General features: G+C 46.5%; 1 long non-coding RNA gene and 1 pseudogene across 3 annotated transcripts in view; both read left to right on the top strand.

Annotated features, from left to right (window-relative positions):
• LOC146839509 (uncharacterized) overlaps positions 1-21,886 on the top strand; it is a 343,610-nt pseudogene that overhangs the window by 273,261 nt on the left and 48,463 nt on the right. The gene's annotated exons all lie outside the window — the stretch shown is intronic.
• LOC146839510 (uncharacterized) overlaps positions 1-21,886 on the top strand; it is a 159,302-nt gene that overhangs the window by 103,328 nt on the left and 34,088 nt on the right. The window contains exons 2-3 of one of the 2 annotated variants that reach the window (XR_014981101.1): positions 6,744-6,848; positions 11,582-13,982. This is a non-coding gene — a long non-coding RNA (uncharacterized LOC146839510). Of the gene's footprint in view, positions 1-6,743; positions 6,849-11,581; positions 13,983-21,886 lie in introns of those variants that run through there. The other variant, XR_014981100.1, reaches the window with a different exon arrangement.

The raw sequence follows: 21,886 nt of genomic DNA, 5'->3' as shown, positions 1-21,886 counted from the left end.
AGCAAGGAGAACGAACCGGTAAACTACTTGCATGGCTGGAACGCAAGGAGCAGTCAGCGAGATGGGTGCGCGTCATTAAAGGGCCTGATGGTGCTCTGGTTACCGACCCACAAGGCACTGCTGAGGTCTTTGCCGATCACTACAAGAGAGTGTACGGCACACCGCAAAACTCACAAGCCTCGCTGGCGGCAGATCGCCTTGCCACGATCGAAGTGGCATGTATACCCCAACAGGATAGGGAGGCTCTGGACGTGGACATCACTGTCGACGAGGTTCAGAAAGCAATTCAGGACCTTCGTTCGGGTAAGGCGATGGGTCCTAATGGGCTCCCTATTGAGCTGCTCAAACCCATGGCACAGAAGTTAGCGCCCCATCTGCTAAATCTATACAAAGAAAGCAATGAACGTACTATCCTCCCACCAGATGTCCGCGAGGCCACCATTGTGGTTATCCACAAACCCGGTTGTAGGAGAGTAGGATCTGCTTCACATGGGTACCCCCACTTTTTGCTGGTGTTTCACTGTTTTTCGACCTTAGTGGCCCTGCTAATTAGGACCACAGCCTAGCTGCTTCCTCTCTAAAATGGTTTGCATGTACATTAGGTACATATCTAATTGGATTCTGGAGTGCCTTATAAGCCCCTAGTATATGGTATAATATGTACCTAGGGCATAGGTACCTCAGAGGTCTACCAGGGGCTGCAGCATGTATTATGCACTCCAAAATGGCACCACAGTTCTGCTACTGCAGCCTGGGTAAGGGTGTGCTTGCACCCCTTACCGTGGTATTGGCTACCTATAGCCACATATATATACAGACACATATAAACCTATAAGCCACTCCTATGGCAGGCCTTGACAATTCTGAAGGCAGAGCGCTTGGTTTTGTGTTGAGTGGGTGCCCAAGCATTAGCCGAGCCCCTCTGCAGCTTTCGGAAATCCTTCCTTATGGCTGTTCTGTGATACAGCCATACCATATACTCTTAAGTGCATTATAACCTTGCGTTAAATGCTAACTTTGGAATGGCTGCTTCAAAACATGTCGTGTTTGGTGTCAAATGCTTTTGAATACTACCCCCCCCCCCCCCACCATCACCCCCCCATGCCAATTCTGGCGGCGGGGGTAGCATTCCACCCTTCTAGAGGGAGAGACATGTTCACACTGGCTAAACCCGGTAGGACTTTCCTGAGCCCTGGCATCACAAAATGGATGCCTCTGCCACAGACACGGGTCTGGCCTCCTGCTGCTGACCTTAACTCCTGCAGGGGAGGCCTGGACAATAGGTTTCCTGTCGAGGGGAGGTGTCACCACCTCCCCAGACAGGCAGAAGTGTATTGGGGCTGGGCGGGAGCACTCTCTGGTGCTTTGAAGTCCTGCACTGGGGGCACACTTGGTGTCCCTGTGCATAGTCCAGTTCAAACCGGTTGCAGGGACTACCTACCCCTGCTCTGGCGTGAAACTGGACAAAGGAAATGGGTGTAACCACCCCTCTTTCCAAGCCCACCCATAGGTGGGGCCTTAGAGTTAGTCCATCCCCTAAACTTACTATAAGTATAGGAATCCAGTCCCTAGGACTTTAGATTACCCTGGACGAAACTCTGCAACATATATCCTGGACCTTCGACATTCTATCCTGACTAGAAGACTGAAGAAATCTCCCTTGGGGTCAAGGAGTGACTCCCCTGCTTGGCAGGCTCCAAAGAAGCAACTGACCGGTCTGCATCGCTGAAGCTCCCGCCGGACGCCGAAGTCTTTGCATCACCAGAGGTGGATTTCCAGACTTCCCGAGGCTACCCTGAGTCCACAGCAAAGCTGAGGCCCGTGGCTATCGTGGGTGACGTGGAACCGTGACCCCTGGGCACCGTGATCTTTTGCAGCAACACTATCTTCCTGGACCTCCTCGAAGTGGTGCTTTGGGCTCCGAGTAGCCCCAGCCTTGAGCACCTCCTGCACCGAAGCTAGTTGGCCTCCACTCCACGAGTGACCCGTGGGCCAGTTTCCAGTGCGACCTCTCAAGGCTCCTTCGCGATCGCTAGCCCGTTGGCTAGCAGGTCCCCACGAAGGCAACTCCTTTTCTGCTTGGGCTTTCCTGGTTGCTCCAGACGTGCCCTGACTTACCCTCGCTGGGTGAGTCCCTCAGACCTTGCTGGTCTGCACCGCAGTCCTTTCTCTGAATTCCAGTGACTTGCCGTTGCCAAGGCTTGTTGGGTCCATTCTGGTCGCCGACACCGCAGCACTCAACAGACTTTGTGGGACAGCTCGAATCCGGCTCGTGGACTTCGTCGATGCCTCCTGGACCTCGTGGCTGAAGAGTCAAGACACCCATCAACTCACCTGAAGCACCCGACATCTGTGGGCATTGGTCCATCCTGCCCTTGGTCACTGGCATGTTTCCCAGACTCTGTCCCCTCTGCTTTCAGGTTCCTTCCATCCCAGATCCAGGCTTGGATCTCTCCGGACACTTCTCCTCTTCTAGGCAGCAGCAGTTCTTTGCAGGCTCCCATTGAAATCGACGACGCGACCCGACACCAAAAGACACCTATGCACCCGGCTTCCCTGGGTGAGCTAACTCGAGTACTCCGGTGCTCCCATGGGTGCTGGCCCTAGAACTTCTTAAGTCCCAAAGGGTTTGGCCCTGACTCGATTAGAAGTGTCCCTAATTTTTAAAATTCCAACCGCAACATTGCCCATAGAAGCCAACGGGAACCCGCAGTTGTGTTTACACGCTGCATACAGTCCCCGTGGGTCCCCTGTGTCACTACCATGGGCGGTTCCTTGGGGTCCCAGCGATTCTACAGGCCCTAGGCCTTGTGTCTATTTCAGTCGTGGTTCTTATACCACTTTTTTGGTATATGGTTTGGTACGCCCCTATGGCAAAAACATGTATTTGTGCTATTACTGATAATTGCTAACTTGTAAACAAAGTACTTCGCACTCCAGTCTCATAAAGAGACTAGAGGGGTGTGTTTTATCCTAAATACATATATTTTAAATATATACCTGATGTGGTTGTCCTTTCATTTGATCATTCAAGAGATTATAGACTGGTAAAACAAGCTGCTTTACATTCCTTCAAGACTTAGCCTGAAGCTGCTCTCCATAGCTACCACTAGGATAGCTTTCAATAAAGTTTGTCTTTAACCTATCACCATAAGGGGTTGGTTGGAATAATACAAGGTGCCCACTAGAACTAGTGGACAGCATATATCAGGCCACCTTCTCACACCGGTAAACCGGTGGATGAGTGCACATCGTACCGGCCCATATCTTTGATTACAGCGGAGGCCAAAATTCTGGCCAAACTGTTGGCTAATCGGCTACTCCCATATCTTCCCGACTTGGTCCACCCGGACCAGTAGGGTTTTATGCCAGGTCGGAACACAGCACGTTATTTACGTCGCGTACAAGGCGCAGTGGGCAGTGTGGGCACGACCGAGGAAGATGCAATCTTGCTAGCGCTTGACGCCAAAATGACATTTGACACTATTGCATGGGATTATTTGACCGCGGTTCTTACCCGCGTCTGGTTTGGACCCAAGTTGATTGGGTGGATCCGACTGTTGTACACGCAACCCACGGCGCACGTTTCAGTGAACAATCACCGTTCTATCTCTTTCCCCCTCTGTCGAGGCACGGGTGCCCTTTGTCGCCTCTTCTTTTTGCCTTGGTTCTTGAACTTCTGTCGGTCTGGATAAGGGAGGACCCAGAAATCAGAGGCCTTAAATGGACGGACGACCACGAGGACCGCATATCTCTCTATGAGGATAATATTCTGCTCTATCTAGCCTCACCTGTGCGCTCACTTTGCCGTGTGCTACATATCTTTCACATATTCGAGGCACACTCTGGGTACCAGATAAACTGGTCCAAATCCCAGATGTATTCTCTCTGGGGAGACCCCCCGCAAAGTCCTCGACTGTATAATATCCCAGTGGCATCTCGGGGTTTCCGCTATAACGACTGATGTGACCCTGTTCTACGACCAAAATCTATTGGGACCGTTACAGAGGTTTAGATTGGATGTCACAAGCGGAACAGTCATGGGCCACCATGGGATGGATTGTAGCGAAACGGAATATTGCTCAGAAGTGGGGAGTGGGCACCATACCACAATTACGGGACTGGGCCAAAGACATGGATCATGCCATGATTGCTGAGAAGACAGTGTATAAAGGGTGAGGGTGCCCCCGAAAGTGGGATCATAAATGGGGACGCTGGAATAAGTACAGAGGAGAGATCTGCATTTCCCCTACGGTAGAACTGAGAAGGGAGAGACTTTCGTTGTTGGATAGGGAGGCGGAAGAGGTGATTGCACCTACCCAGGGCGACTGATGAGATGGGATCCGATCGTGTATCAGTTATGATTCCTTTTGCTCTCCTGACCCGGTGACATAGTTGTTACCCTTATAGTAACTGTAAGACTGATGAACAACGTAATCTTATGTGCTCCTGATGGATTGAAGATTGTGATGTCAGGCTGTAAATAAAATGTTTTTTTTTAAAAACTTTAAAGTCAGTCAGGCTCCTTGATTGACCTATGCCCCCCAAAACTACTAGCTGCAGGGGCTGATATAATTAATCCATTGGTCAATAAGATTCTTAATTCATCTCTAGTAACAGCCACGGTTCCTAGAGTTTGGAGACCGGCAATGATTCTACCCCTTTTAAAAAGAGAACAGCAGATCCTGCCGCCCCATCTAACTACAGGCCCATTTCTCTGCTGGGGGCTTTTTCCAAGATACTATAGAAGCAGGTAAATGGAGAACTGCAGAAATATGTGGAGATTAATGGGCTTCTCTACCCGAGTCAATCAGGCTTCAGGGTCCAGTACAGCACCGAAACGGCTCTAGTAGAGGTATCTGAATTTATTAGGGGTACCCTGGACACCGTGGGTATAGATGCATTAATATTATTGGATCTGTCGACAGTGTTCGACACAGTCCCGCATGATCTCCTCTTACATCGTCTTCAGGAGATAGGAGTGACAGGGTTAGCCTGGAGATGGTTAAAATCCTTCTTAGAAAACAGAAGCCAACACATCTGGATTTCCCCCTGCTCTGCAAGTCATCAAAAGGTGGATACGGAAGCCCTACACTTTTTAATATTTATCTCACCCCGCTGATCCAGCTAGCAGAAAAACTAGGAGCAAAAGTGATCTCCTACACGGATGACACATAGTTGCTCTTCTCCTGGAATAAGGAAACAGATTTGGAATGCTCTCATGTTAAAACCTGTCTTACTACAGTCTTTTATTCGCTTGCAAACGTGCAATTGAAATGTAATGCGCATAAAACTGAAATTCTCTTCTTTTGGGTATGGGGAGGGGCACACAATGCACCCCTGCTGGATCCCCAACAGATCCGGTAAAAGATTTGGGGATTTGATAATACTCTGTCATTTGGTCCCCAAATTTAACATGTTGGTTGGAACCTGCTTTGGAATCATGAGATCTTCAGTCATTCAGGCATTGATCACATCTCGTATTGACTATAGCAATGCCCTTCATGTAGAACTTCCGGAATATCTCCAGGACTAACTTCAGGTGATCCAGAATTCGGCAGTTCTCCCAAGGCGGTCGCGCATTACGCTGTATCTTCGGGATCTCCACTGGCTGCCCATTAGGGAGAGGGTGAAATGCAAGTCTATGGCACTGGTTCATGCAGCCCTGTATGGCAAAGGATCTACCTACTTAAGTACCAGATTTAGCATCTACAACCCGCCAAGACAGCTTCTAACTACCAAAACATTTCTGACAAGTACCCCTGGGGTCTGCAGACAGAGAACAAGAGTAGATCACTCACTTTTTTTGGGTGTGGCGGCTTGGAATCAGCTCCCTCTGGAATTACGGGCTATAAGCGATCCAGGGCTGTTTAAAAAGAAGCTGAAAACTTGGTAAACTGAGCTTGTTTTCTCTCTGGTCCTCAGCTTGTACCGCACCGGGACACTCCCTGGAGTAGTTCTACACAACATAAGTATCCTATCATATCATATCATGATATCAGAAACCACGACCATGACCACTTGTTTACAAGAATGGTGAAAAAGTTTAACACTTTGGCACCCCCTTAGTTTTGCGTTTTAGACATTTTTAGGCTTTCCCTGCTCACTGTGCATAGCCACATATAACACATTTGTGTTTGCGCTATTATTTTGAGAATATGCTGTGCATGTTGTTTGTTATTCAGGGACTCTTTGTGGGATTTAATCTACACATTTTGTTCAAGGTCATCTAGAATACATAACAACTTGGTGTACTGTTTTCTCTGCTCGTTTAACAACAGCAACTAATATTTAGACATAACACGGTCGCACAACTGCATCTCCTGCACAATAGTTTTAGCCTATAAATGGCGTTCAGTCCCCTTGGAGGCAGAGAGGAGAATTCCGGCAGAGAAGACTGTTCTGGAATGACAGCAGTGCCTGACATGCAACCCTGCGTAAACTAAGTTTACACTCCTGATGTGGACCACCTAATTACATTTACCAGGTCTGGGGTCTTAGGCCAATCCCAGAGATCGCAATGATATGCCTATGCTCGTATAGTAAGGGAAGAACTAGACCGATATATAATTTGTCATGGTTGGGATATTTGTCCTATACAGTCTGGTAGTAATTCTAATTACTTTTAGTTGCATCTGCCTAATAATCGCAACACATTTGCTTCAAAATAGACTACGATAGTTTTAATAAATGTTTTGTAAACTTTCTTTTTGTCTTTCTTATGTTTACTATGGGCATGCAAGAGAGTAATGAAAGAGGAGGACCCATTTCCACTGCTCTCTTGGGATGGACGGTCATCTTTGAGGTTGCTGAAATCACCTGTTACTCTGGGAAGATTAGATGTTCAGGTGAGGCACTGTGAGCTGCCAGGATTGGGCCGACAGGTCCTGACATTGTAGAGAGACTCAGTCCCTATACTCTGACGTCCTAACATTACCAGCAGAATCTGTGCAACAGGTTCAATCATTATAACATTACTATGTGGTTATATGACTATATTATTCTATAGTGGGAGTACCCTTTGCCAGATACCTTGAGCTATCCTAAACTCCCATACGTGACTGTAATGTATGACAAATCCAGCCTGTGTAGAACAGGTTGTAATCCATCTTTTTTTCCATCAGTCTTTGTGTGTGTTAAATTATAAGGCAAAACCATTCTGTAGCATTTAGATATTTCCAAGGCACATGGTTGGATTTTAAAGCTTGCAATTTCCACTCAATTACATAATCGTTCTCAGTTGACTTTGTCCATGCTCTAAGAGAGAAATGTCAGTAAGTATAACATCGAATGCATATGATACAATATTATTTAAAGAATATATGTGAGTTGACAATGTAGTCATGTCATTGTCCACGACAGCGAATGCATTTTCCTAATTAATCCTGTCAATTTGTCTTACGTTTTCAGAAGCTACCACAGTTCATTGTAAGTGGCGTATAAATGAATCTTTTAGAATGTGGTGACCTAGGACCCAACAAGAAATCTTGTAAATCCATTTCATCAGAAAGGAAAAATAGATGTTCCTTAACTGCAGATAATGTGGAATAAAGAATTTTCTAGGTAGCGCATCAAGAATTTTCAATTCTATTAAGGACACGGAGGCGAGGATTATGCTTCTCTTTACTTTACTGACATAAACAGCAGCCAATAAACTTTAAACTAGCATAACCCCGGAAGGACAACCCCCTCCATAGTATGCACCAATCACATAACGCTCATTGGTATAAATGTCTGTGACGCAATGCTTCTTCCTCTTTCTTTGCAAAAACCGTCAAACACAGTTCTTAAACGTGACCGTAGAACCTTAAACTCCGCCGATTCCTTCATCGACTTGAACCCGAACGTAACCACCGGAACTTCTCCTGATCCAGATAGAATTTCTCCATGACTCCTTAAGCCGCTTTATTCTGCTCTCCTGAAAAAAAATACACACCGTAATATACCATTCACAGAATGTATTTCCAACAAGAATACGGGTGAGAAGAAACCCAACATCATAATACATAACGTAATATAAACTCATATTTGTCAATATGAACAAATCAAACCTCATATTTTATAACACTGTTTCTAGTGTGGGATAATCCTCGCCTCCGTGTCCTTAAAAGAATTGAAAATACTTGACGCGCTAGCTTGAAATTTTTGTATTCTATGTCAGTCCACAGAGGCTTCAGATTATGCTAGTTTAAAGTTGCTCCACCACCGCTGTTGCTACATCTACAATTGGTTTATGATATAACGTCTTGAAAGTAGAATCAGAAGGCCAATCCGCCGCAGTCATGATATCTTCCAAGTGAGAACCTGTAGCAAAAGCTTTAGAAGCCTTAGCTCCTCTTACAGAATGAGCTCCAAAGGACGACGTATCAATACCTGCCAGGTTCAACAACCAAGTGACCCACCTGGCTAGAGTTGCGGCAGTGACTGGGCGAAAAGGTCTCTGTAAGGAAATCAACAATTGACCTGCAACATCATTTCTAAATTCTCGAGTGCAATCCTCATAACATTTCAAACATTGTACAACACACAATTTACTGTGGTGCGGAAAAGCAGGATAAGAAACATAAGTACAATTCATTTTAGTTCTTTTCGAGATATTAAATGAAACTACCGATGGAGTGAATACCGTACCTGCTAAGTCCAATGCTTGCACGTCAGACACTCGTCTACGTGAAATTAAGCGTAACAAAACCTTTACTTGTCATATCTGACAGGAAGTTAACTATCATATGGATTCCGGATCCCACGGGATCCCCCTGTCGGTCTGCACACCAACTAACCCACTTATATCAGGCAGACTCATATCGCTTATGCGTAGCGGGGGCCCAGGATTGAGACAAGAAAAACATTGTGTCCTCAGAATCTCCCGGCATTTGCCAGCATCTCCATGCCATGAGGGACAACTGCCCCTGAAGTACTAATGGATGAGGTTGACCCAGAGGGTCCGTCAAAATCTCTGGAAACAATAGCAGACGTATTGGAGGTGCACACGACAGGGCCTGCGCTGCTGGGAACCACGCTTGTGCCCTCCAACACAGGGATATCAACATCACCTCCACTCTCTGTCTGCGGATCTGCGCCAAAATTCTCTGAATCAAGACGAACCCTTCGTCCATGATTGAAGAAATGCGTCTGAGTTGCTCGCCAGAGGATCTAGTCGCCAACTGTAAAACCGAGGCAGTTGTATATTCAGCCTGGACGCAAACAGATCTATTGAACAAGGGCCCCACTTGTCGTTCAGTTGTCGGAATAGGCTAGGGTGAAGCTGCCAATCGCTGGAATCTCGAAGGAAGCGCAAGTTCCAATCCGCCACCACAATGGTGTTGCCCAGAATGTACTCCGCCGTCACCGATATGTGGTTCAGAAGGCTATTTCCACCAACAGCCGAGATCTCGTGCCACCCAGACAGTTAATATAACTCACTGACGATCATATATTGTCCATCTGCAGGAGTGTACAACAACTCGCCTTCTGAGGGGAAAGTGTCCTGATCGCAAATGAGCCCGCCAAAAGTTCCAGACAATTTATGTGGAGTTTCAATTCCTCCGCGGACCATCTGCCTCCCATCTCCACGGAGCTGCTGCGGGCTCCCCATCCCCATCTGCTGGCATCCGACTTGATCATGACTTCTGGGACTGACGCGAATATAGCCTTGCCATTCCATGCATCCATGTATTCCAGCCACCAGGAAATTTCTGTCCTGGCATCCGCAATTAGCTAAATCTGTTCTGTGTAGTTCAGGCCCTTGCATAAATGCAAAATTTTAAACCTTTGGAGTGCCCTGTAGTGAACGGGACCCGGGAAGATGACTTGAATCGACGACATAAACAGGCCTACCAATCTGGGCAGCGTCCTTAAGGATATAGTCTGAGAGGCAAGCGCTCTCCTCAATTCCTTCTTGATCGCAATTCTTTTCCTCAGTGGGAGCAATAATTGTGCCGTAAGTGAGTTCAACTGGAACCCCAAAAACTCAATCGACTGTGCTGGAGTCAGTATAGACTTGTCTGAGTTGATGACGAACCCCAATTCCTGAAGAAGTTGAGTCATCCATGCTAGATGTCGAAGGACTGTATTCATAGTCTGAGCCATGATAAGAATGTCATCCAAGTAAAAGATGAGTCTGACCTCTCTCTCTCGCTCAAGAACTGTACTACCGGTTTGAGGAGTTTGGTGAAACACCAAGGGGCAGACGAGAGTCCGAACAGCATTGCGGAGAATTTGTACCATCTGTTCCCCAATTGGAACTGAAGGAACCTCCGGTGAGGAGGGAAAATGGGTACCACCAGATATGCATCTTTTAAATCGAGATGCACGATCCAATATCTTTCTAAAAACAAATCTCAAAGGAAATGTATGCCCTCCATCTTGAAGTGGCAATACACCACCCACGAGTTGAACTCTCTGAGATTTAATACCAACCGAAAGCCCTGATCTTTCTTTGGGACTAGAAACACAGTGCTCATAAAGCCTTGAACGTGAGGTTCTGTCTCTATAATTGCTCCTTTGTGCACCAGTGACGCCACTTTGTTGTCTATAAAAGACCTCTATACATGGTAAAAATGTAGTGGTTGTGGTCGATGAGACTGTTTTGGAGTTGCGTAAATATCTATCTGAAAACCTCTTACAGTCTGAAGTAACCTAGGGTCGCTTGTCAGGTTCTCCCACTTGTGTATAAGCAAAGCAATCCGACCCCTCCACTTGTACATCCCCACACTGAATTAAATTTACCTGAGTAGGAGGTATCTCTGTTGTTACTCTGTCCCCTGATGTCTGCCTCTGCCACCGCGATTTCTGGTGGGATAAGAATTGGACCGCTGGGCTCCCCCACGTCCTCTCTGGTCAAAACCTCTGGAGGTGTGATTAAATCCACTGCCAGTCGCTCGACCCCTTTAGCGTCCGGCCCTGGTAAACAGGTCAGTGTGGAAAACCTTTTTAATATTGCTTTGGGCTTTGTCCAGTGCCGAGAATGTCGTCACATATTTCCCTAACTCCTTTACAAATTTGTTGCCGAACAATATCCCGTTCGCTAGGGTTCCGGCTTTGGTCGTGGCCATGTCCGCCAGTTGCGGGTCAATCCTCATTAGGAAAGATCGTCTCCTCTCGGTCGATAGTGTACAATTTGCATTGCCCAGGAAAAAGAGAGCCCTCTGCGCCCATTCCATTATCTCCCTCGCGTCTAAGGGTGTTATGGAATCTTTGGTCTGTACCGCCACATCAAGAATCTTCGTGAGAGGACCAGAGACATTTAATAACTTCTCCTGGCATCCTCTCCATGTTCTGTCCAGGCCCTTTTTGGGTTCTTTAGAAAACGTTCTTAGGAACGTGGTCATATTAGGGTACAGTGTGTCAGCCACCTTGCCCAGTAAGGCCGGTCTAGGTCATTCAGATCTCAATGTGGCGCGTACCTACCACTCAAAGCCCTGTTGGACGTTCTCCTGTACATAGTGTGCCACTTCCACACATAGGACCCATTCCGTAGACCTTGGGTGTACAATATTTCTGGGGTCAAAAAGCAGGTTCTTATTAGTTCAAACACTACTCATATGATGCGTTTTTTGTTTTCTCTTTGTTGCCTTTTTAGGCTCCTCTGCATCCTGATCCGAGTCTGCAGTGTCCGGGACGGCCGGGGAAGACTCCTCCGCCTCCCCTGGAATCAGCAGGGATGAATTTCCCGAAGGAATGGAGCCACCATACCCATGATCCTTAATGACACTGGACGCTACTTGTGAAAGTACCTTCGCTGAGGATAGTTGTGAAGACTCACCCATGGAAGCCTTAAACTTTCTTTTTCCATAACTTTTCAGGGGCTTGGTAAATGGCTGTAGCGCCTTGATGAGCGCCCTGTTCACAGAACCCTGGACGTGGGTATCCAGGGCTTCCACCAATTGTTCCTCCATCTGGTGCTTGTAGGGCACCTCCTCAAACTCTCTGTAATCGTTATAATCAGCCCACTGATCAATCTCCTCGGCGTAGTACGCCATCGTGATACAGGAGTGTTGGAAAACGAGGCAGCATCTATGAGGCCTGCACAAATAACATGACTACATTTGTCCTTCACTGGGAACCAAACACCCAATTGTAGCGCCTGACTCTCAGAGGGTAGCGTTCCAGAGCAGTCTGAGGCTTACTCAAGGGAGGTGATGTGGGCTAGTAATCGCCATTTGCAGGTGCGCAAAAATAACACTCAATAATTGATTGTCCAGTCTGTACTTTGCTTTATAAAAGTACATTTATTAAACACACACACTACTCAATACTATGCACCAATTTACAAATATACATAAGCTGGTGGAATTACTTTGTGACATTGCATAACATCTCCACCCCTCCCGCAGGGGGGGTGGGGTCTAGTACCACCACTCCCATGTTTGCACATCATCTTGCCCCCAATGCAGTTGGTTGAACATAACCTAGGGCGAGGGCCCGGAGCACTCGCACCATCCCAGTGGCGACCCCCCCCCAATATCTCAACAAGCATTTAAAATAGGTAACCCTGCCTTGGTGACATATAACCCTGACTGAGCATGTCCTACTGGCCATAAAGTATGCACCTCTATATCTTAAGGGCAGCAGTCTGGGTTCTTCACCTAAGCGCAGCAGCAAGAATGCATGTTTAAGCAACACTTTAGAATGACAGTACTCATCACATTTGTGAATCACTAGAATGCATTGCAATTACAGCCCCTTAAGGCATCACAGATGAAATCACAGGATTACGCCTATACAGCCAGACACCCTAGAAGGAATGTCTGGTCACATAACCCCACTTTGCTTATGACATCACCTTACACCGGTGACCTTCAGTCCCATTAAAAAAAATAACTGTTAGTAAATGCATTTCTGGTGCAATTACACCTCTTCACCTCTATGAGATGCCCTGCTCCAGACATCCCCAACTCAGCCATTCACTCCATAGTGCACTTTTCACAACATCCCTAGCTGTAGAACTAGGTTCCAGCCACAGAAATGTTTTAAATGCTGGCTGAGCCCTTGAGGGGTTATTCTTTCAAGTTCCCAGGACACCGAGGGTGACTTTTCTCTTTGTGCTGGGGGGGAGACTGTGCTTCTCCACCCCTGATGGTCTTCCTTGGGGGCCCCGGTCCCATCCGGGACCCCCGCTTGGCCATTTGTAGGAGGGCAGCCCCCGCCTACCCCTGCCGGCTCCCCGTCCGGCCAGCACCCATGCGTGCTGCCGCGGGAGCCGGCAATCCGTTCTGGTCTGCCCGCTCCGGCGGACAGACAGGCCAGTCTTCCAACAAGGAGATATGTGGAGGAACTTTATGGGGAGGGGAATGACCAGGATGAACAGACCCTGAATTCCTGACCAATTTAACTGTCACTTAATCTGAGCTTCAAACCCAACTCTGCTGAGTACAGTCTTTTGAAAGTCTGGTCCAATGCAGCCCCTACCTGATGTCCCTAACTAACTATTCTTATCTTCTTTTTATTAATATTTCTCTTAGTGGAGGGAGCCACCCCTTATTTCCCCCTAGGGCAGAGTCTTGTGACGTTTTTCAGCCCCATCAGGCGTTTGTTAGAGACCGGGGTTTGAGCAGTGCTTACTCGCGAGTGTGCGTTCAGCCGATCAAGAAGAGAAACTCTGATCGGCTGTTCGCGCATGCGCGAGGCGAATGGCTATAGAAAGTGGACTGGCCCTCGAGCGCGCAGAGCGCACCTGCCTCGCTCCCACTCCACTCAAGCCAGCGCTGCCAATAATTTGAAACTCAGCATGATATTAAGACCCTACAGATCAAATGCAGTCAAATTACCATAATAACACTTTAAACACAATAGTCCGCAATAATAACGCTGCCCGCCCAAACGATCTCACGGGTCGAGAGTGAATACAGTACACGACTATTACCAATATTAATCCAATTACAAATTATACAACATTAAATCTCGGTAATTATAAAGATAAAGCTCTTAACTCGCTGCTGCAGCAGCAAAGAAAGAGGAAGAAGCATTGCGTCACAGACATTTATACCAATGAGCGTTATGTGATTGGTGCATACTATGGAGGGGGTTGTCCTTCCGGGGTTATGCTGTTTTAAAGTTTATTGGTTGCTGTTGATGTCAGTAAAGTAAAGAGAAGCATAATCTGGAGCCTCCGTGGACTGACATAGAATGTTGTAACCATTGCTATGTTGAAGCAGGTTCTGATTATCAAAAAGGAGAACAGCGAGGCTCAGTAATCGAGGAATAGCTGCCACATCTCCTACAGCTGTGTCCTGAAATTCACTTTGCATTAGGTACATGGCATGTTTTTTATACTGTACAGCGGGTGCAATAAAGTGAAACTTCTCCCACTGTTGGCAGGAAATACTGGTACAGTGGGTCATAGATACCGTGTTTAGATACTTTATCCCACCCTGATAGAAGGAACCATAAATACCAACTGGAGGTCACATTCGGAGGTGGTCCAGGTGGTCGGGTATGTTGTGTGTGTTATCTAGGGGAACGCTTACTGCTAGGCATTGTGTGGGCTTTATCTGATGGATGCTACTGACCGGCTGCTCTGGCATCATCCTTGGTCAGAATGCAGGCTCTCTGCTGTGCATTTATTTGTATTTGAGTGTGTGCTTCTGACTTGTTTCTTTAGGTATTACATCCTGGGGCCATTTGTGAATTACTTCCAGGTGTGTTTGAGGCTTTTTACACATCTCGTGTCTCCATCACATGAAGTGCTAGAGATTAACAGAGGTGAACAGAGGGCAGCTGTGTTATGATGATCTGATAAAGGGTCACTCTGAAACCCTAACAAGTGTTTTATGTTGTATTTAGGTAGTGCAGGAAACAGTTGTTCTGTGGTGTGCTGGACTCCTGAGAGCGGGATCTTTCTATAAATTACTCGGAAGTTAACATACCCCCCCTCTAAGTGAGTTATCAGCTTCTACCCTGGCTGTTTGTGTCCGTGGCTTGAGCATGGGCGGTTCTTGTTTCTGGCTTGTGGTGTGAGTGCTTGCCTTAGCATTGGGAGTCCTAATCGGGTGTATTGCCCCTATTTTGAGGGTAGCCTTCTTCGCACAGTCACATATTCGTTTTTTTTTTATTGAGTTTTTATTGAAACATATGCAATTTCAAAGGTAGCATCAAACAGCACATGTAAGTAAAAACACATTTAACAACTAGTGGCAACTATATGCATATATCAAACAGCAGTGAGAGAGTTACAATCTATGTATCGTAGTGAGGTACCGTACATGCAATCAAAGGAATAATATTTTCAGCGTTCCGCATTAGCTGGGGGACTCCTCGTGTTCAACAGATCGTAAGTACTGTAGGAGGGGCTCCCAAATATCATTAGGCTGAGAGGAGGTGGGGAGTTCCTCCGCATATAGCACTAGGTTGTCCCAGCAATACACCAAATCCTTGAGCCATTGTGCAGCCGAAGGCCCAGCCGTGCCCTCCCATGTCATAGACACGTGTCTCTTGGCCACGAGTACCTGTAGCTCCCTTCAAGGACGGAACCAAGCCCAGCAAACAGACGTGCGGAGAGCATTGCAGCTCAGTATTGACCATAGTAGATAGCATACGAACCACATCATTCCAGAACATTCGCCACCCTGCGCATACCCAGGCTAAGTGCCAGAAGTCAGCATCCATGGCTCCACAGCGCTTACATGCATCAGTGTCTCTAAGCCCCTATTTGAACAACTTATGTGGAGTGTGATAAGCCTGATGGATGTATTTGAAATGAATTATTCGAAGATTGTCATTGGAAGTTAGGGTACCAGTAAGCTGGTAGCAGTGCTCCCAGTCTTGCAATGTTAGCGGCGGAGTCAAATATGTATTCCATTTCTCCAGTCTTTTGTTGTATGGCAGGGGCTTTTCTGCTCTAGCAGAGCGGTAAAGTTTGGTAAGGAGTTTACCTCGAGTCGGGCTGACAAGCATGGTGTGTAGAGAGGGAGGTTCTGCAGGGAAAGTAAGATAATGTGTCTGTACCGCTTTTTTTCACCTTTGGAAAAAGAATATAAAGAATGGCGTCTTATTCTGTACGTAACTAAGATCATCATGTGTCAAAACACACACCATTGGGGTATAGATCCAGCAGTTTATGTATTCCTGCCAGCTTCAGAGTGTGCATAGCTCCCGCCTCATGCGTCATGGACAAGTTCGAGTGGAATGCAAGGCAACAGAGGGTAATGTTAGAACTGGGGGTCTCTAGGTGGCAGAGGTAGGTACCTTTGACCAAATAGGGACCCTTGCTTCTAGTCAGGGTAATGGGGTACACTCCAAAAATAACCCCTGCTCACCCCCTTGGTAGCTTGGCACGAGCAGGCATGCTTATCTCAGAGGCAGTGTGTAAAGCATATTTGTGAACACATACAGTAATCCAGTGACAACACTACAGATGGACACCACACAGGTTTTAAATCAGAAATAAGTATTCTTTATATAGACTTATCAGAAGACCACAAATAACAAAAATCCACAATACTGTATTTTAAAATGGTAGAAATAGCTTAATTCTCTTAAGATGGTAAATGCGACACTTTAAGTTCAATGTACCTTTGGATGTGCAACGCTATACAATGAAAGTGTTGCAGGGAAGGGGATGCTTCGGTTCATTACACGCAAGAACGGTGATGCATCGGTTCCCTACTGCTGCGTAGGGGACGGTGATGCGTTGGTTCTTCTTTGCATGGGGAGGTGATGCGTCGGTTTCCTACTACGCTTTCGTGGCGGTGCGGCCCGCAACGCCGTGATGCGATGAAGATCCGGTGCAATGAAACAAAATGGCATCTTCTTCTTGGTGTGACAATGATGCGTGCACGCCCGACGGCCATGCAGTGACTCAACGAATCTCCTGAGCCGCGACAGGCCCTTCGACACGCTTCTCTGGTGATGTGACGGCATCTGCTGCGACGGCAACACTCTTCTCCAGGGATGGGCGCCCCTCGGTGATGCGACAACTGCAGTGGCGGCACGCTGTCTTCAGAGATGCGACAGCGGCTGCAGCAGCGACACTCTTCTCCGGTGATGCGACGGCGTCTGCTGCGACACTCTTCTCCAGTGATGCGAGGCGCTTCGGGTGATGCGATGGCAGCAGCGGCACGTTTCTCCGGTGATGCGATCTACTGCGACGGCGACACTCTTCTCCGGTGAATATACCACAGAAAAGAGTGGGTCAGAGCTTTAAAGGTCCAGCACCAAACGTCACTACCTATTAGGCCTCTTAAATCAGGACTGTACCTCGGTGCAGCAGGTCTGGAATGTGACCCATATACATCCCAAATAGGTGGTTAAAAACCACCACTATTAACAGTTACAAATTGACCCTGCACCGGAGAAGGATAAGCGTTCATATTATATCATTCTCCTAATGTATAACATCTTAAACAATAGCACAGTGTAATGAAAATACAATAGCTTCCCAGAGGAAAATTATCACAGAATCATGTATCTTGATTGTAGTTGGAATGAATCTTTTTATTGCAAATCACTTGTTCCTTTAAAAACACCACACAATTGCTTGCCAATGCGTTTCATCCCTCTTGGGACTAAGGACTAAAAGCAATTACAAAACACTATTTACAATATATGACGTGTGCAGGCTTGCCTGGACGCATTTTAAATTAAGCTTGTGGGGGGCATTCTTGTTTTTAAATTAGACACTGCCTGAGGACTTTTAATACTTTTGTAGAACTGTATTGTGCTATTTGCACATTGTTTACCTCACTTGCTGTATTTCCTGCTCCCGCCATGCACCCCGGTCCATACCGTTTGAGTGGAGGGGGTAGGCAGTTCCTTTGCTCCTCTGCTGGCTGGCGAGGGGCGGAGACAGGGGGGTTAGCGCTCTAGTGAGCCAACCCTATTTAAACAGCATGTCCGGTCCTCTGCGCAGCGGTGGCGCGCTGCCGGCGCGCCAAAGGCAAGCCCGTCTGCGCCCATCCGCGCTAAGTCTGCGCCAGGTGCCGGGGATGCTGCTAGTTTTCCGCTGCGATCCACTGTCAGGACAAAGTACTCAAAGGAGGAACTTTTGAGACTGCGTTTGGCTAGTTTACAGTCCTGTAAGCAAGTCTTTTATCCCCAAACCCTCTCTAGAATGGGGCCCTCTTCATGTAGGAAGTGCGATTTTGGCATTATAGGGGAGGGGGTAAAGTGTTTGCTCACTATCAAAAACATAGTTACCCCTGTGGAAACTAGGAAGCCGCTGCAGGGTTTTCTTATTAACTCCAGGTTCCTGATCAAAAACAATGTTGCCTTTAAGGATTTTGTTTTACAACATAATCCTGATTGGGTTTTTATAACTTAAACCTGGGCCAATGATTATTCTGGGCCTGCCCTTGTAGAGGCTATCCCTGTGGGATATTGCCTCACCAGACTGGACAGAGTAGGACGACGTGGGGGGGGATCTGGGCATTTTGTTCAGGGATACTTTCTCCTGTCTCTCTGAACCACTCTCCTCTCTGTCTGACAATTTCCAGGCACTATACTTCTCTATAAATATGACCCCCACAGAAAGTTTGTCCGGTATCCTCTGTTACAGACAGCCGGGTTCTAGAGCACCCTTTAGTCAGGACTGGTGTAACCTGGTGGAGCCCTTTTTATAAAGAGCAAATTTTACACTTCTTGGGGACTTTAACTTTCATTTAGAGAACAATGCCAGCCTCGATACACAAACCCTTCTGGAAAGCATGAACAGCTGTGGCTTCTCACAGCTTGTTAATTCTCCTTCTCACGTAGCGCGCCATACCCTAGATGGGATCTTTTCCAATGACCATCGGATTTGGGTGGGAGAGCCCCTCCCGCTAGCCTGGTCAGACCACTTTGCAATTCAAATTAATTTAAGGGTAGCAGCAGCTGGCAACTTCCATCCTGAAAAGGTTAGAGCTGCGGATAAACGAAATTTTAACCGGAGCAGCAATGAGGACGTTGCTAACCTTTTTATAGATTTTTAGTTTCCGGAATACCTAAGTGCTAATTTAGCTGCCGACAAGCTTTCACAAAAGCTTTTAGCAGTCATAGAAACTCTTGCTCCCAAAAAATGGCACTATTCAGCTAGAAAAAGGCCTCCAGCACCCTGGTTCTCGGATAGACTGCGGAAGATGAGACAGGAGTGCAGAAGAAAGGAGAGATTCTGGCGTAGATATCTTGCACCCGCAGGTAGAGAAGTGCATAAACAATGTTAGAAAGCAAATAAAATAGCCATTATGGAGGAAAAGGGAAGGTACTATCTAAAAATTGTAGAGTCGCTCAAATCATCTAAGGAGCTTTTTAACATCGTGAATTCTCTTGTCTCGCCCGCGGTTAATGATTCAGTGGTGCCGTCACAGGAGCTCTGTGATAGACTCTTTTGCTCTAAGATATCCGACATATATGTTCAGTTGGATACTTTAAATCGGAATAAGACTTTGGGCACCCTACCTGAAATCCATTCTATGGATAGCCTCAATAAGGTGGGGCCTCCTAGCTTACTTGCCTTCCCTAAGCTATCTCCTGAAACTGTGGAGCACCTTTTAGAAGGAGTTAAGTCAGGTTCACCCATGGATCCCTGTCCTTTGAAGGTTCTTAAAATTGCTAAATCCGCGATTATTCCGCACCTTACCACGGTCCTCAATTCAGCGATCTCAGAGGGACAGCGATCTCAGAGGGCATGGAAGGTGGCAGTGGTCAGGCCACTGTTGAAAAAACCCTCATTGGATCCTACGGAACTTAAAAACTTTCGTCCTATTTCTCTCCTGCCGGTTGCAGCGAAGATCTTGGAATCCCACCTGAACGTCCATCTAAGTGCATATTTGAGGGACCACCAAATTTTGGATGGCTCTCAACATGGGTCTAGAAGCTGCCGCAGCACGGAAACTGCCCTCACTGCGGTATTTGATAACATCAGGTCACAGGTGGATGCAGGACACACCACCTTACTAGTTTTACTTGATCTTACCGCAGCGTTCGATACTCTGTCCCCCTTGAGACTTGTGGAACGTCTCAGGGAGATAGGTATAGGGGGGCTCGGCTTTGGATCTTCTTGCCTCCTTTCTTAAGGACTGTTCCCAAACAATAAAACTGGAAAGGTTCTACTCGGCTTGTGCCTCCCTTGCTTGCGGAGTGCCTCAGAGCTCTTCCTTGAGCCCTATGTTATTTAACATCTATGTGGCCCCGCTGGCAAGGGCAGTGAATTTGTTTGGGCTGGAGGTGTTGTCCTATGTGGACGACACACAAATTTTGGTGTCCATCACTCACAATGTCAGTGACTCTGCTCGAAATTTTAAAAACTGCATGCAAGCAGTCTCGTCATGGATGGTACATAACTATCTAAAATTGAACGGCGAGAAGACAGAGGTTCTGATCCTTGATGATAAGACTGACACCTGGTCAGGGGAGTGGTGGCCTGACTCCCTGGGTACTTGTCCTACTCCCGTTTCTCATGGCAAAAACCCGGGAGTGGTGGTCGATAACTCCCTTTCCTTGAACCTGCAGGTCTCCAGGACAGTGGCTACCTGTTTTGGGCTAATCAGGATTATTAGGAAAATCTCACGATTCCTCTCTGTTGCAGCTCATAAACATGTTGTAGTTGCATTAATACTGTCCAGATTGGATTATTGCAACGCCCTGTATTTGGGCATTAACAAAGGACAGCTGCAGCGCCTACAGATGGTGCAAAACGCCGCTGCAAGGCTGGTGATGGAGCTGCCTAAACACCACACTGTCTCAGCTTCCCTTCTTTCGCTACATTGGCTCCCTATGGAGCGCAGAATCATGTTTAAAGCTCTTTGCCTCACTCATAATGCCTATTATGCCATTGGCCCAATGGGTATTAACTCCTTATTCCAGCATTATGTCCCCTTGAGGAATCTCAGGCCTGCAAGTAAGAATCTCCTCATTGTTCCGAGGTTTAAACGGTTGAGATGGGGCGGGAGACCTTTTTCAACTGCCGCAGCCAGCTTATGTAACTCTCTTCCTGATGAACTCTCGGGCCAAAGATCACATGCTCTTTTCCGAAAGTCTTTAAAGACCTGGTTGTTCCCTGTGAGGCTGGTTTGAACGTTTCCTCGTCTATCTGCATATTGTTTCCGTATCCAGCGCTTTGATGCCCTTGGGCTTAGTTAGCGCTCTATAAGTTTTATTTCATTCATTCATTCATATATATATATACAATAAAACATACAGTATACATCACATATACAATCCCGTATAATTCAATTTTCGATTATCTTCTTATTGCTATTGGTCATCATTATTTTTTAACATGACTCAAGACGTATTTACAATTAAAAGACACCAAGAAGCCATTCGAAATTTCACATATTATTTACATTACCGTTTTATAGACAAGGGAGAGAACATGGTTAATCAGTACAAAGTCCGTTATTATGGGTCCAACATCATCATCAGAGCAAACACCAACGTCTTATAAATCCCATGTATTCATTGTACTTATATCAGCAAAGTTCAGTTCAATCAACTTTGATCCCTGGTCACTAGCCAGAAACAGGCATGTATATATTCATCACATAGATATTGCATTTGTGCGCTTTCTTTAATACCTTTTTCACAGTCTGTGTCTGCTGTTGGTGTTAGATGTAACTTCAAGCCAACCTTAACAGCAGCGTAGGCGAGGTCGTTTATCTAAAAATAGACATTGTTTGTATAAAGCTATGGATACACGGTATAAATAGTAACTTGCTTTTGTACTACTGGCTTTGTATAATTAAACTATTTTATGCACAGAATATGGCATAAGTGTTGTCATTGATAGAATGAACACAATTAACCTAATGAATCAATCATAGCTCACATAGTCATGACACAGCAATTTGTTGAATCACAATGAAGTCTATCAGTGATATTCATACTCAAGAAATGACCTACGTCATAGTTATACAATTGGGTGCAACATCTCACTTATACCTGGATCATGTTCATTTTCAACCCATACCAT

Source organism: Triturus cristatus, chromosome 4_1 (assembly GCF_964204655.1).
Source record: "Triturus cristatus chromosome 4_1, aTriCri1.1, whole genome shotgun sequence".
Classification (NCBI taxonomy): Eukaryota; Metazoa; Chordata; class Amphibia; order Caudata; family Salamandridae; genus Triturus; species Triturus cristatus.
The sequence above is the reverse complement of the archived record's forward strand: the minus strand, read 5'-3'. Positions and strand labels throughout refer to the sequence as shown.